General features: G+C 39.6%; 1 protein-coding gene across 11 annotated transcripts in view; it reads right to left on the bottom strand.

Annotated features, from left to right (window-relative positions):
- ZMIZ1 (zinc finger MIZ-type containing 1) overlaps positions 1-13,376 on the bottom strand; it is a 365,870-nt gene that overhangs the window by 203,135 nt on the left and 149,359 nt on the right. For 10 of the 11 annotated variants that reach the window (XM_081864244.1, XM_081864249.1, XM_081864243.1 and 7 more), the window contains one exon: positions 5,990-6,071. The exons of the other annotated variant lie outside the window; for it this stretch is intronic. The gene's annotated coding sequence lies outside the window, so the exon portion shown is untranslated. The remainder of the gene's footprint in view (positions 1-5,989; positions 6,072-13,376) is intronic. 11 annotated transcript variants of the gene reach the window in all.

The raw sequence follows: 13,376 nt of genomic DNA, 5'->3' as shown, positions 1-13,376 counted from the left end.
GGTTGGATGGCCATTTGCCATGGATGCTTTAGCTGAGATTCCTGTATTGCAGGGGGTCCCTCCCAATTCTACCGATATATGATTCCATTATCTCCAAGGCCAGGAATGAAGCCAGTGCTCCTAGGAGGGCAACCTGGCTCACCAATAGTTGCAACAGCTGCTATTGATAGTGTGAATTGGAGGCAAGTGGGGTTCCCACTGGTGTCAGCCTGCAGAAGGCCCTGAAACAGGTGGGGAAGAACTGAGCTAGCCTGCGATCTACTGGATCCTGAGCTGGGGTCAACTGTTATGCAAGCTCCAGGCTCCATAAAGCCTTGCCTGGGGTGGGGGAGATGGAACAGCTCTGCCAGTAAATGTATGGTTTATTCCATCTGTGTAAGTGACTGGTACTGCCAGAAGGAATGTCTAATGATTGCAGATGGATGTGGAGGTAGAAAACAATCTTGAGTGGGAGAGAAGTCAGTTTGGTTAATAAGGGCAACAGAGGCTATGCAACTTTCCTTTGCAGTAATTGCACCTATTACATTCTGAGCCGGCTGCAATCTTTCACCTTAGAAATCAACAGTTTTGAATAAAGTAAAAACAAACAAACTAAATCTCTTATTTCTTAAAGTTCAATCCCTGCCTAGAGAGCAGCAAGTAAAAACAAAAACAAAATACCAGGCCAGCACATAAACAAACAAGAGTACAAATTGTCTGGACAAGCAAGAACCAGCCACAGATTGCAATCTCTTTCCTTATCCACAGCAACCACTATTGCCTGTCTCTCAAAAAGCTCTGAAACTGACCAACCAATTTGCATACAATGAAAGAGAAGCCACAAACTCACTGACAGAGCACATATTTGCATGCTAAAGGTGTCAGATTCAATTCTTGGCGTTTCCAATTTAAAGGATCAGGTAGCAAGTGATGCAATAGACCACTGTCCCATATCTTAAAGATCTGTTGCCAGTCAGAGTAAGTAATATTAGGATAATTGGGACAAAGAGTCTGACCTGGATGCTTCTCATGTTTCCAGGTACTCCTTTTTTACTAGCTGTAATAATAGTTTTGTGCTTTAATTTTACATAGGTTACATGCAGATCCAAAGGGTTGTGCCCCCCCCCCGGCCAGCCTCATGTGATGCTAAAGAACCTGAGCAGATGGCAGGCAGGACCAAGGCACATCTGCTTGCTAGGATTACTGTCATATTAGACTAGATCAGCCACTCACATCAGCACAAAACAAGCAGACATTCTTATAGAAAAGGAGCCTAAGGAGAGAAAATAGGGCTGTGCAGAACCTCAGGAATGTTTGACAGCACTCAAGGCCCAGCATAGGCCTGGCTAATATGCAACTATGCAGTGTTACGCTGAAGAGGTATACCGAGCCTCAGGCATGTGCACTCCCTCATCCCGTTCCCCCTCTTATGCACACGAGATGAGACATTTCTATTCACAAAGAGAAATGAATTTGAGGTTCAGGTCTGTGCCAGAGGTTCAAGGCGAGAAAATCAAAGAAAAGCTGACAACAGAGATTGCTCAATGGCTAGATATGAAATTAGAGGATGTGGAAAAAACGATTCAAAATGCCTTTAGGATTAAAACAAAGACAACCAGAGTGAAGAAATTCCCAGGAGACTGTTTAATTGTCTTCAAGGATAGAGAATTTAGAAATTTAATTTTGCAAAAAAATAGAGAAAAACATTTAATTATAGATGGGAGTTTCATAATAATTTTTAAAGATGTGCCATTAAGACTTCTGAAAAAACAAGATAGATACAAAGAGATGGTACAAGTTTTGAGAAAGAATGATATAGAATTTAGATGGGAGTTTCCAGAAGGCGTCGCATTTACCTATAAAGGAAAGAGGCACAGACTGACAAAACCGGATGAAGTCGACAAATTTCTTAGAAGATATAAGGGGCTGACCAGAGAAGGAACAGAATTAGAAGCTGCAGGAGCAGAAGGTGGTGAAGGAGAAGCCACGGACCAGGAGGAAGAAGAGCAAAGAAGCAGGAAAGATAAAAGAAAAGAAAGGAGAGGAAAAAAGGAAGAAGAAAAAGAAGAAACAGAAGAAGAGGAAGAGGAAGAGGAGAAATAAAAAGTAATAAAAAGAATATTTAATTGATTGACATTATGGCATTGAAATTATGGACTTGGAATGTTAATAGAATGAACGATATAAAAAAAGGAATAAAGTGCAACAATATCTAAAGCAAAAGAATTTGGACATAATCTTTTTACAAGAGACTCATGTGAAAAAAGTACACAGGAAAATTTTGGTTAACAAAAAATTAGGAAACGAGTTTATTTCATCAGACAAAAGTAAGAAAAGAGGGGTGGTCTTATATGTTAAAAATAAATTAGAAGCACAATTGTTTAAGGATGAAGAGGGTCGAATTATTGCAGTTCAAATCAATTGGCAGGGTGAAAAATTGATAGTAGTTGGAATATATGCACCAAATGGAAGCACAGCAGAATTTTTTAAGGACTTGGAAGAGAAATTATTTGAATATATGGATCAAAAAGTTATAATAATGGGTGATTTCAATGGAGTGGTGTCTATGGAAATGGACAGACTAAGAAATAAGGGTAAAACAAAAGAAGGGAAACTACCAAAAACTTTTTTTGATATGGTTGAGAATTGTAACTTGATAGACATCTGGAGATTGAGACACCCACTAGAGAAACAATTTACCTTTCATTCTGAAGTAAATCAATCAATGTCAAGAATTGATCAGATTTGGATATCTAATGAATTAATTTCAAGATTTACAAAAATTGAGATCCAACCCAAGGTTTTATCCGACTACAACGCCATCCAAGGTATTCTGAAAGGGTATGAAGACAAATCGTTCAGGTGGAGAATAAATGAGAAACTCTTCGACGACCAGAAGATTGTGGAAAGAGCACAGAAATGTTTAATTGACTATTTTGTGAATATAAATAAGGAAACAAAAATTAATATGGTTTGGGATGCTAGTAAAGCGGTCATGAGATGTTTCTTTATTCAGCAAAATGCAATAAAAAACAGATTGAGAGAAAGAGGGGAAAAAGAAATCTTAAGACAAATAATGGAGAATGAAAAAAAATTGATTAACAAACCTAAGGATGAAAAAGTTAAGCAAAATATAAAATTACTTCAGACACAATTCGCTATGATAATCAATAAAGAAGTAGAGTGGAATATAAAAAGAATGAAACAAAAGAATTCTGAATTTGCAAATAAATCCGGAAAATGGCTGGCGTGGCAACTTAAAAAAAGGAAAGAACAAAATATAATTAAAAAGATTAAAGTAGAAGACCAAGACAATGAGAACCCGAAAGGAATAAGGAAAGGATTTGTGGACTTTTATAGAGATCTATATAAAAGAAAAGAGAAATCTAAGATAAAGATGATAGAAGACTATTTAAAGAAGAAAGGGGTGCAAAAAATTCCAGTGACAAATAAAAATAAATTGAATGAACCAATTGGAATAGAAGAAGTTAAAACGGCTATAAAAGAATTAAAAAGTGGGAAGACTCTGGGACCGGATGGATTTGGTGCAAGATATTATAAAGAAATGAAAGACATCTTACTTGTACCGTTGGTAGAAGTTATGAACAACATTCTGAAAGAAGGACAAATACCAGAGACATGGAAAGAAGCATATATAACATTAATTCCCAAGCAGGACTCCGATTTAACTCAAGTTAAAAACTATAGGCCAATTTCGCTATTGAACAATGACTATAAAATATTTGCTAACATCTTGGCAAATAGAATGAAAAAGACATTAAAGGAATTGATCCATAAGGACCAAACAGGATTCCTGCCAGGGAGGCAGATGAAAGACAATATAAGAAACATAATAAATAGAATAGAATATCTGACTAATAAGAAAGATAAGCAAGCGATGTTGATATTTGTTGATGCGGAAAAGGCATTTGATAATATTTCTTGGGAATTTATGTTAAAGAATCTGGAATTTATGGAGATGGGTTATTCATTTGTGAATGGTGTAAAGGCAATATATTCTGAACAAAGAGCAAAATTAATTGTTAATAATGTACTGACAGATGATATTGCTATAACCAAGGGTACAAGACAAGGGTGTCCCTTATCACCATAGTTATTCATATCGGTCCTGGAAGTCTTGTTGAGAGCGTTAAGAAGTAATGATTTGATAAAAGGTGTGACAGTTGGTTGTAAGGAATATAAGGTAAAAGCCTTCGCTGATGATTTGGTTATAACAATAGAAGACCCTATTAAAAGTGTTAAGGAAGTGTTAGAAGAGATAGAGCAATTCGGACAAGTTGCCGGATTCAAATTAAATAAGAGTAAAATGAAAATAATGGTTAAAAATATGGACCAAGAGACAATAGAAAGAATTCAGCAACAAACAGATATGGAAGTGGTTAAGAAAGTTAAATATCTTGGGATTATATTAACTCCCAAGTGTATTGATCTTTTTCAAAATAATTATGTACCAGTCTGGAACAAGATTAGGAAGGACCTGGAAGTGTGGAGAAGAATGAAGTTGTCATTTTGGGGAAGAACTGCAACAGTAAAAATGAATGTGCTATCAAAAATGTTGTTTTTATTTCAATCAATACCAATAATTAAAGGTGTTACGATATTTAAAGAATGGCAAAGAGCATTATCAAGATATGTCTGGCAGGGCAAGAAGCCTAGAATAAAATTTAAGATTTTAACGGATGCAAAAGATAGAGGAGGCTTTGCCCTGCCAGACCTAAAGTTATATTTCGAGGCTGCATGTCTTTGCTGGGTGAAAGAATGGATAAAGTTGAAAAATTCAGAACTTTTGGATTTAGAAGGATATGATAATAGATCTGGTTGGCACGCATATTTATGGTATGAGGAAAAAAGAGTGCATAAAGGTTTTGAAAATCACATTTTCTGAGGTCCGCTGATTGAAGTATGGAATAGGTTCAAAAATTTATTAGAGTTTAAAACTCCATTCTGGCTGTCGCCATTGGAGGTAATGAGTGTTAAGAAGATCAATATGACGGGGAGTTGGATTACATATGAGAATTTAATTATAAAAGAAGGAAATAAATGGAAATTGAAGCCATACGATGAAGTTAAAGAATATGTGTTTGACTGGTTACACTACTTCCAAGTGAATGCGATGTTTAAAAAAGAGATGCTGGAAAGAGGTTTTCAAGATGAAAAATCTAGATTTCAAAAAGAAATTGTGAATAATGATGTTAAAATTTTATCAAAAATGTATAAATTATTGCTTGAGTGGCATACTAAGGATGAAGAGGTTAAAGTTGCAATGATTCAGTGGGCCAAAGTCTTTGGTTATAATATTCAATTTGATGATTGGATAAGATTGTGGAAAGAAGGAATGAAATTTACTGCATGTACTACAATAAAAGAAAATGTTATGAAAATGTTATATAGATGGTATGTTACACCAGTAAAACTTGGAAAGATGTATAAAGTGAGTAATAAATGTTGGAAATGTCAAGAGAAAGAAGGAACATTCTATCATATGTGGTGGAATGTAAAAAAATGAAAGGTTTCTGGGAAATGATTTATAATGAATTGAAAAAAATGTTGAAATATACCTTTGTTAAAAAACCAGAAACTTTTCTGTTAGGAATACTAAGAAATGACATAAAAAAGAAGGATGCAAGAAATGTGAATAACTGTGAAAACATGAAAATTTCCAGATAGACTGAAGGAAGTCTGAAAGTGGAAAGATTAGAATTGGATGTATAATTCAAATGGAATGTTTTTCTTTTATTGTTATATTTGAAAATTTTATAAATAAAAAAATTAAAAAACAAAAACAAAAGGTCTTGCTGCATCATTCAGACACCAATTTCTGCCTTTTATCTATGGTGCCTCCAGGACTATGTTGCTTCGCACTGCTGCATGGCAGGGCCAGCTGTGCAGCGCGCAAGATATACTTATCCTTACCCTAATTTCTTATAGTGGAGCAAGAATGAACAAATAACTTGTATGCATACAACTGGTCAAAAGAAAAATATCTTACCAGAGTGTTCCACGAGCACTTCCTATCTAGTGGCAGCTAATGACTAGGCCCTTTGAAGCTTCACATAACAAGATCCAATTTCCTACAATAAAAAGGCACATTATTACCAAAGGTACCAAGCATCTGCATGCTCACAATTTGATTGCAGGACAGAATATACAATATCAAGTACCAAAAGCTCAATAGGCTGCTGTTGTTTGTCCCTGACACATCCACTTTCCCTCAATGGCACTAAGATGACTTGCCTGCTACCCACAATGGCTCTCCCAATTTTCCTTCATCCTGTGCTCCCAAGTAGCAGTGTACTGGTACCCATGTCATGTTGGGGAGAGCTATGGTCACTCCCTTGAAGCTAGGATGTCCTCTACAAAGCTGCCCCATAGGGGTGTTTCATAAATCTTCCCTGCATACAGGTTGTACTTGTGGAACATTTGGGGGGGGGGAGAGAAAGCCTCATGCTCTTGTGCCAAACCCCATGTAGGGAGAACAGGCACCTACGTATGTGAATCCCTACATAAGCATGAGTATATACTCTCATTTTGCAGTGGGCAGATCACATTGTGGGGCTGCCTGAAAAGGAATTTCTCCATAGGCTCCTAATCTCATTCAAGGCAAAAGTTCTTACAGGCAATAGGGGAGCGTGGGTGTTTAGTTCCACAGAAGCAGGTTAAAAAAGAAGAAAAAAAGTGAAGGAATGAAGGAACTCCAGGTGCTACAAATTAACATTTATTTGAGCTCACAGCAAATGCCATTTGTAGCACGTGGAATTTCCACTTCCTTTTTTCGGGCCTGCTAGTTGTGCCACTCCATTTCTGTGGCCATTCCACTGTAGCACTGCATGTACAGTCTATGTAGCGGGGCTTTGAGCAACTCTACCATTAGCCCATACTGTAGGGGCGGCCAATGTAGCTCTTCTCCATCAGCTCCAGCCAGCATAGCTAGTGGTTAGGGATGATGCCAGCCATGGGCAGGGGGGTGGTACCAGGTTGGCTAGCCCTGCCACAGTCAATATGCTGCTCTTTCTTTTAGAGCCTCCTTTCCCAACCTGGTTCCCTCCATACATTTTCCCATCAAGACGAAGACAAAGTTTAGAAATTACCCTGGCAAATCACAGAGTTTTCTGGGGAAAGCTATTTTGTCAATGGGTTGCTTATAGGCAATGTGCCTTCTATGTGCTGTTTTAGCAGCCAAGCATGGTCTCCTGGCAGGCTGTCCTCCATAGGTCTGAAGAGCCACAGTGGGAGAATGCCACAGAAATATTTATGAATTTTCAAACGACCATCGATCTTGACTAGATTAATGCCCAAAAGCACTATCCTTGTCCGGTCTTCTAGGTAACACTCCCCTATCTCAAAAACAGCCTAATTAAAGGATCACCTACTGGATGGCTTCGATCTGTAGGACTTGCACTTCTACCAGGGCCATATAATAGTCATTCTGCATTATATGCTAGGAGGCAATCTTTCAGTTCAGCAGTGAGATTCTTTGAAACTCCCTGCCTCTTAATATTACATGGATACTCACTATACTGATTTAGATGCCAGCTACAAACATTTTGTTTTCAATTTGGTTATATATAACTAAATAATATAATTTAGTTATATATATATATTTGCTTGAAATTTGCTAATATTGTTTGAAATGGCCCTGTCATTTACAACTAATACCTTATCAGTGCATTTTTTTTTATTTGGAAGCAATTATTTTCACTCAAGAGCAATGCTGACATGCTGTATCTCTGTATTCTCTTCCTTACCTACCATTACTGCTGATTAACTGAAACAACCCTAAATCTGAAGGTTTATTTGAAGCTGTCTACATAAACAGCCTGAGATATTTACTTTCTGAGAGCAAACTGTTTTGCTTGCCACCCCTTTCAGGTAAACTGCACATCTTAATGTGCAATAATATTGTTTGTATGTCAGTATGAATATGTAACAGCCCCTATGCTTTATACAGCTTCAGCACTACTGCAATCTTTGGGGTTTTCTGGGGGCAGCGTGTGCTTCCTGATCCAGCAGAGGGAGCACAGAAACAGCCAGTGGAGGCAAAGCAAAATTATAATTTGTGTTCCTTATTTGTAGGCGATGCTGAGTATTTATTACAGGGAAGATCTCTGTGTTGCAATTAAGCAGAGGGTGTGTTGTTCCTTGATCACAGAACCAGGCTCACTGTTAACATAAGACAAGGAAAGGTTTTGACGTATGTTTACTTTACTGGCCTGAGTGTCCAGCAAAACAAAGTGAATTGTTGCAGTTTCTGTCATCAGGGAAGTACAGATTTCTGAGCTACAGATTCTGCAGGAGAGTAATTAGACAGCCCTAACACAGTGAAGATGACAGCTACCAGGAACACCACAGTCAGGCAATGTATTGGGAGTAATTTTGTTGAGAGGAGATCAGAATAAACTGGGAACAGTGAAGAGAGCTCAGACAAGCCCAATGAATATACAAAGTCAACTTTAAAAAAGAGGAAGTATATATTTCAAAGGTTAGATTGGAAGGGATATTTTAAGCACAAAACAAACCGCAGGTTTCCAGGAAAGCAGATGTGGAGAAAATGGACTAGTGAAGAGCTAGCAAGTAGAAGGCAACAGTGGAAATGTTTCAAGCCCAAAAGGGGCCATGGAAAGATATTAACATGGAAAGATATTAAGAGAAGCAGCACCAGGTCCTGGAAAGCAAGACGTTTTGCAGCTGTGAAAAGATATGAAGCCAACAGTTGGAAAACATTTAGATTTTGTTCAGAGAAATTATAAAGGTGCAAGGGGTGGGGACAGATACTCCCAGCCTCAACCTCTCTGGCACACTTTCCTCTTTCTCCAGTAGCAGAACTATATCTTGATTTTATTGCTTTCTTGGTGTGTTTTATTATGTGCATTGATCCTTGATCCTGCCCTTGGATGGTTATTTTTAAGGGTGAGATATAAATGCATTAAATAAATAAATGCCACTCCTTTACCTCATGAAAGGGCCCGAGAGAAGCATGGCCAGGATGCTCCCCAGAGGTTATTTCATCTCACCTCAGGTGGCAGCAACAGGGAGCCCTATCATCTGCCCCTCACTTCCAATACAGTTTAAAGGTGTGATTCTTCCTGAGTAGTGAGGACAGGAAATGCACCTGGAACACTCCACTGTGCGGTTTCCAACTTCCTATGACTAAGAAAACTGGTCAACCATCTTCAGCAGGTGCCCAGGCAAAGTGGGCCAAAGGATGGCAACCCGCAGCCACATTTGGAACAGTGACGCTTTCCCTGCACACTGTGTCTCCAGACAGGCTTCTATAGCACAGGGCAAGATTGGTGGGTGCTGAACACCCTTAATCCAGCCCCACAAGACACTTTGCAGGGACACAATGTTGTGCTTGACACAGGGTAACTGCCAACAAATAAGTTCAGAAAGTTGTGGGTGTTTTCTGCAATTCCAACTACTCAGAAAAAAACGCCCACAAGCTAAGCCCCCTTAAAATGAGAGACATTCATTTGAGGGACAGCCTACCCAAGAGCAAAAGTGTGAAGGATCCGGGACACAGATTGAAGGAGCATCATCTTTGTATTGCAAGAGTAAATATCAACTCTCTCCTAAGACAGCCTCATATAAAGGCTGGAAAAGATTCTTTCAGCAACCTGCATGTCCTCAGAGAGGCCCTGCTAGGATATTGCAGGATCTGGTTCTCGGGTGCTTACCCAGAGAGAGGCACTCAGGCAAGCAGTTAATAAGGGCCTGTTAGCACATGTTAGACTTGGCACCAAAAGAACAGGTGGTGTTCCAGAAGAGTGGAGCTTCAGAGGCCTTCCAAAAAATCTGCCCTGAATACCTAGAGGCTTACAAGGATATATTTCTAGATGCACAAATCATTGCTCCAAGCAGGGTTGCCAGTTTGCTACCCAGAAATTTGCTCAGACCCTTTACAATTCCTCATGAAGCATTTGCAGCTTCTCCTGTCTCTGTCCCTCTCCCTGTTCCTTTCATTCCCTGCCCAGAGACATCCCCCTTCCCGCATTTGCCTTACTGGCTTTGTGGCAGGCCTGCAGCGAAAGGCAGATTTGGTATTGGGGACGAGGGAGGAGGGAGAGAGGAGGACAAAAAGACCAGGGGAAGAACTCTGCAGGAGAAGCCACACATGCTTTGTCTCATCCTTCATCAGTTTTGGGGTGTTTTTTTTAAAGGTACAGACCAGGATTGTAACCCGGCAATCGTTGTTTAAAACAATTCTTTCCCTGCACCCCTACTTCTAAGTCGTCATCATCATCATCATCCTAACGATAGACGAGACAAAGGGGAGGAAGGGGGCAGCTTGTGTGCTACGAAGAAAGGCCTGGGAAAGTGGTCTGCACTATGCACTAGCATATAAAACTTTAAGTGACCGTTAAAGGGGAGGGGGATGCCAGCCAACCACTCCTCTTAGATGCTGTCCCACAGTGATTGATGGTGAGGGAATTAGAAAGGGGCCTAGAGACTGTGAGGAGCCTGGTATGTCTCTGGGTGTAGCACATGGCCTGGGGACCCTTTACAGGGCTTTGATCCTATAAGCCTACAGTGGGTAACCGTTCCCCTCATCCCAGAGCAGACACTTTGGTGCCCCATCCACCTTGCCTCCTGATGGTCCCCATGACTCTCAAATGCAACTTCTGAAACTTTTAACCTTCTCCTTCCCAAAACAAATTCTGAAAAGAGGCTCAGAGCTGAAAGGGAAATGATTCCCAGTGGACAAAAGTCTACATTATTTTCTTCTGGTTATTTAGCTCACCCTATAAAGTGTTTTGTTTAGAAGATCTAGCTTGGCGGAATATGCTCAAATAGTCATCTTCAGATCTGCATATCAATATTCAGGGTAAGCAGCATGCGGAAAACACGTTTTTCTGAATAGGCAGTTGGTGTTAGCTAAACTGGGTAGCCAAGTTATTAAGTTTCAGAAGGTACAGAGCAGCAGAACAGTGAATCAATCTAGTACTAAACCTTTTGTGCACTCCTGCCTCTTAGCACACCTATCACTCACACATTTCTACCACTACAGAAAGCTTTCGTGTCCTTGTCTGACAGAGGAGAAAGTTCATACTAAGCTGGTGGAACAGGTTTTTAATGCCCTCTTGGCAAGGTGCTAATAGATGCAATGCTAACATGAACATTTTCCTCCTGTCGTAGGCTGAATAATATTTATTTATAATGCACTGGCTCATGGCAGAAGACTTTAAAAAAATATTTTTTGTATTTTAGTTTACATAGGTATATGATTATATATAAACATACTGGAAAATACAAAAACATATTTCCCCCCTAGCATCCTCCACTGGGTATAATGTGCCTACGCTAATCACTGGTGGCACATTTATGTTTTTGACAGAAAAAAGAAACAGGTTTCTTTCAATATTCAAAAATCTGCAATAATTTTTTATTCAATACAGGTGATCAGACAAATGGCTGTCTACATGAATGAACTGAAAAATACATGAAGATTGAACAGCAATCATTATACATATCCGGGGAACCTATGGAACTACAGGTGGGGTTGAAATCCAATTCCAACAGACCCAGATCGTGTGGTCATCATCTGATGCCCTTCTTCATGTGCCTTCTCCACAAGAGGTCTGGAGGGTGGCAACATGAGAATGGGCGTTTTCTACAATGGCTTCCTGCTTGTGGAATGCTCTCCCCAAAGAGTCTCGCCTGGCACCTTCATTACATATCTTTAGGTGCCAGGCAAAAACGTTTCTCTTGAACCAGGCCTTTGGCTGATTAACTATGGCCTTTTAAAATCAGATGGAATGTTTTTAGTGTATTTCTTTTTTTGGTTTGATATATCTATGCAGGGTTTTGTGTCTGTCTGGTTGCTTGGCTGTAAGTTGTGTTGAGTTGCCCTGGGCTACTAATTAACTAACTATCTAACTAACTAACTACTCTAATTAGCCACATCCTGCATGACCAAAGGTCGGTGAGGACTGGAGTTTTAGTCCACCAGCATTTAGGGTGGGCAGCACAGGTTTCTCATTTTTGCGATAGATGGCTGCATTAAAACAAACATCTTAGGCCACTGGTCATATTGGTAGTATGGCACACAGAAGGGGATTTGTATGCAGTGCAACATTGGCCTGTACATCATGTTTTTGGTTGTTGTTTTTAAAAGGATTTCACAGGGAGAGGGTGACTAGCTGCAAATGCAGACAAGTCTTCTGTAGTTTTAATGCTAAAGCAGAATAAGAAATTTCAGCAGGTGCACCTTTGCTCACCTTGATGTGGTAAGCAATTCTCCCTTCTTATCGTTAAGATACAAGAACCCCACTTTCCCCTCCATCTTATAAACCTAGAGGGCAAAAGGTAGATGATGGTGATGATTTATTATTTGTATCCCACCCATCGGAACGGATTGCCTAATCATATGGGCATATATGCTTTCTTTTTTTTTAAAAAAAAGTCCTCTTCTTGAAGGTCATAATAAACGATGGATTCTGTGATTGAACGTGCTGTAGATCAGTCCTAAAAGGAACCAAATCTGGGTTTGAATGACCCCCCCCCAAGAGAAATTACAGAGCTGGGGAGCTGCCACCAAGAATGCCATACCTGGAAAAATAAATATGCAATATTTCACTTCATGGTTTGGGGTATTTGAAATTCAGATTTTGTGTACGTCTCTATTTTGAGTGCATTTATATTCCCTTTCTCCCCAAAATGTTTCTGCTCTAATTAAAAGACAAAAATGCCTAGCAAATCACACCTAAATCCCCCTCACGCTGGCATGGATTAAAATGCAACAAATCCTGAATACAAATAATGTAAGATTTTCTTAAATTCTACTCAAAATTTGTACTTTTTGCACTATAAGGAAGCTGATATTGAACAACAATAAACATTGAAATTGGGTGAAGGAGATGCTGTCATTTATTTGTGGAGCATAACAGTGTATTAATAGTATTACTCCCTTGTCAGGCAGTGTACAGCTCAAATAAGCAGCGCTGGGAGTAAGGCATTAGAGCTTTACGGAAAGTGCTACAAGGTTAACACAAGGGAATATTTACAAGGGAATAAAGACAGGAAGAAACCTTTGGGAGAGAATGCCCCTAGCCTGGGAGTTCGGTGATTGGGAGGAACCAACTATGCCCCCATTTCTCCCTAAGCAGTGCAACTCCTCTTCAGACTGAGCAGCAGACAGATCACAGAAGAAAGATATTTAGCTGTCCCTTAGCTGCCTGCCACTTAAATATGCTCACTTAATTGCTACCCATTGCCCTGCCTTTCTGGGTCCCACAAAGACTATGGCATTAAGTACCTGGCACTCATTTGGTTTCCAAGCTTAGCAGCAATGAGGTGCTTTCTGCATCAAAAAAAGAAGTAGTACAGGTCCCTGAAGTCCAGTCCCAGCAACCCAGAGAGGGAAAGAAGTGAGATTGGTT

The sequence above is a fragment of the Podarcis erhardii genome, assembly GCF_964252035.2.
Source record: "Podarcis erhardii genome assembly, chromosome: 5".
Classification (NCBI taxonomy): Eukaryota; Metazoa; Chordata; class Lepidosauria; order Squamata; family Lacertidae; genus Podarcis; species Podarcis erhardii.
This window is presented reverse-complemented; position numbering and strand designations above follow the sequence as displayed.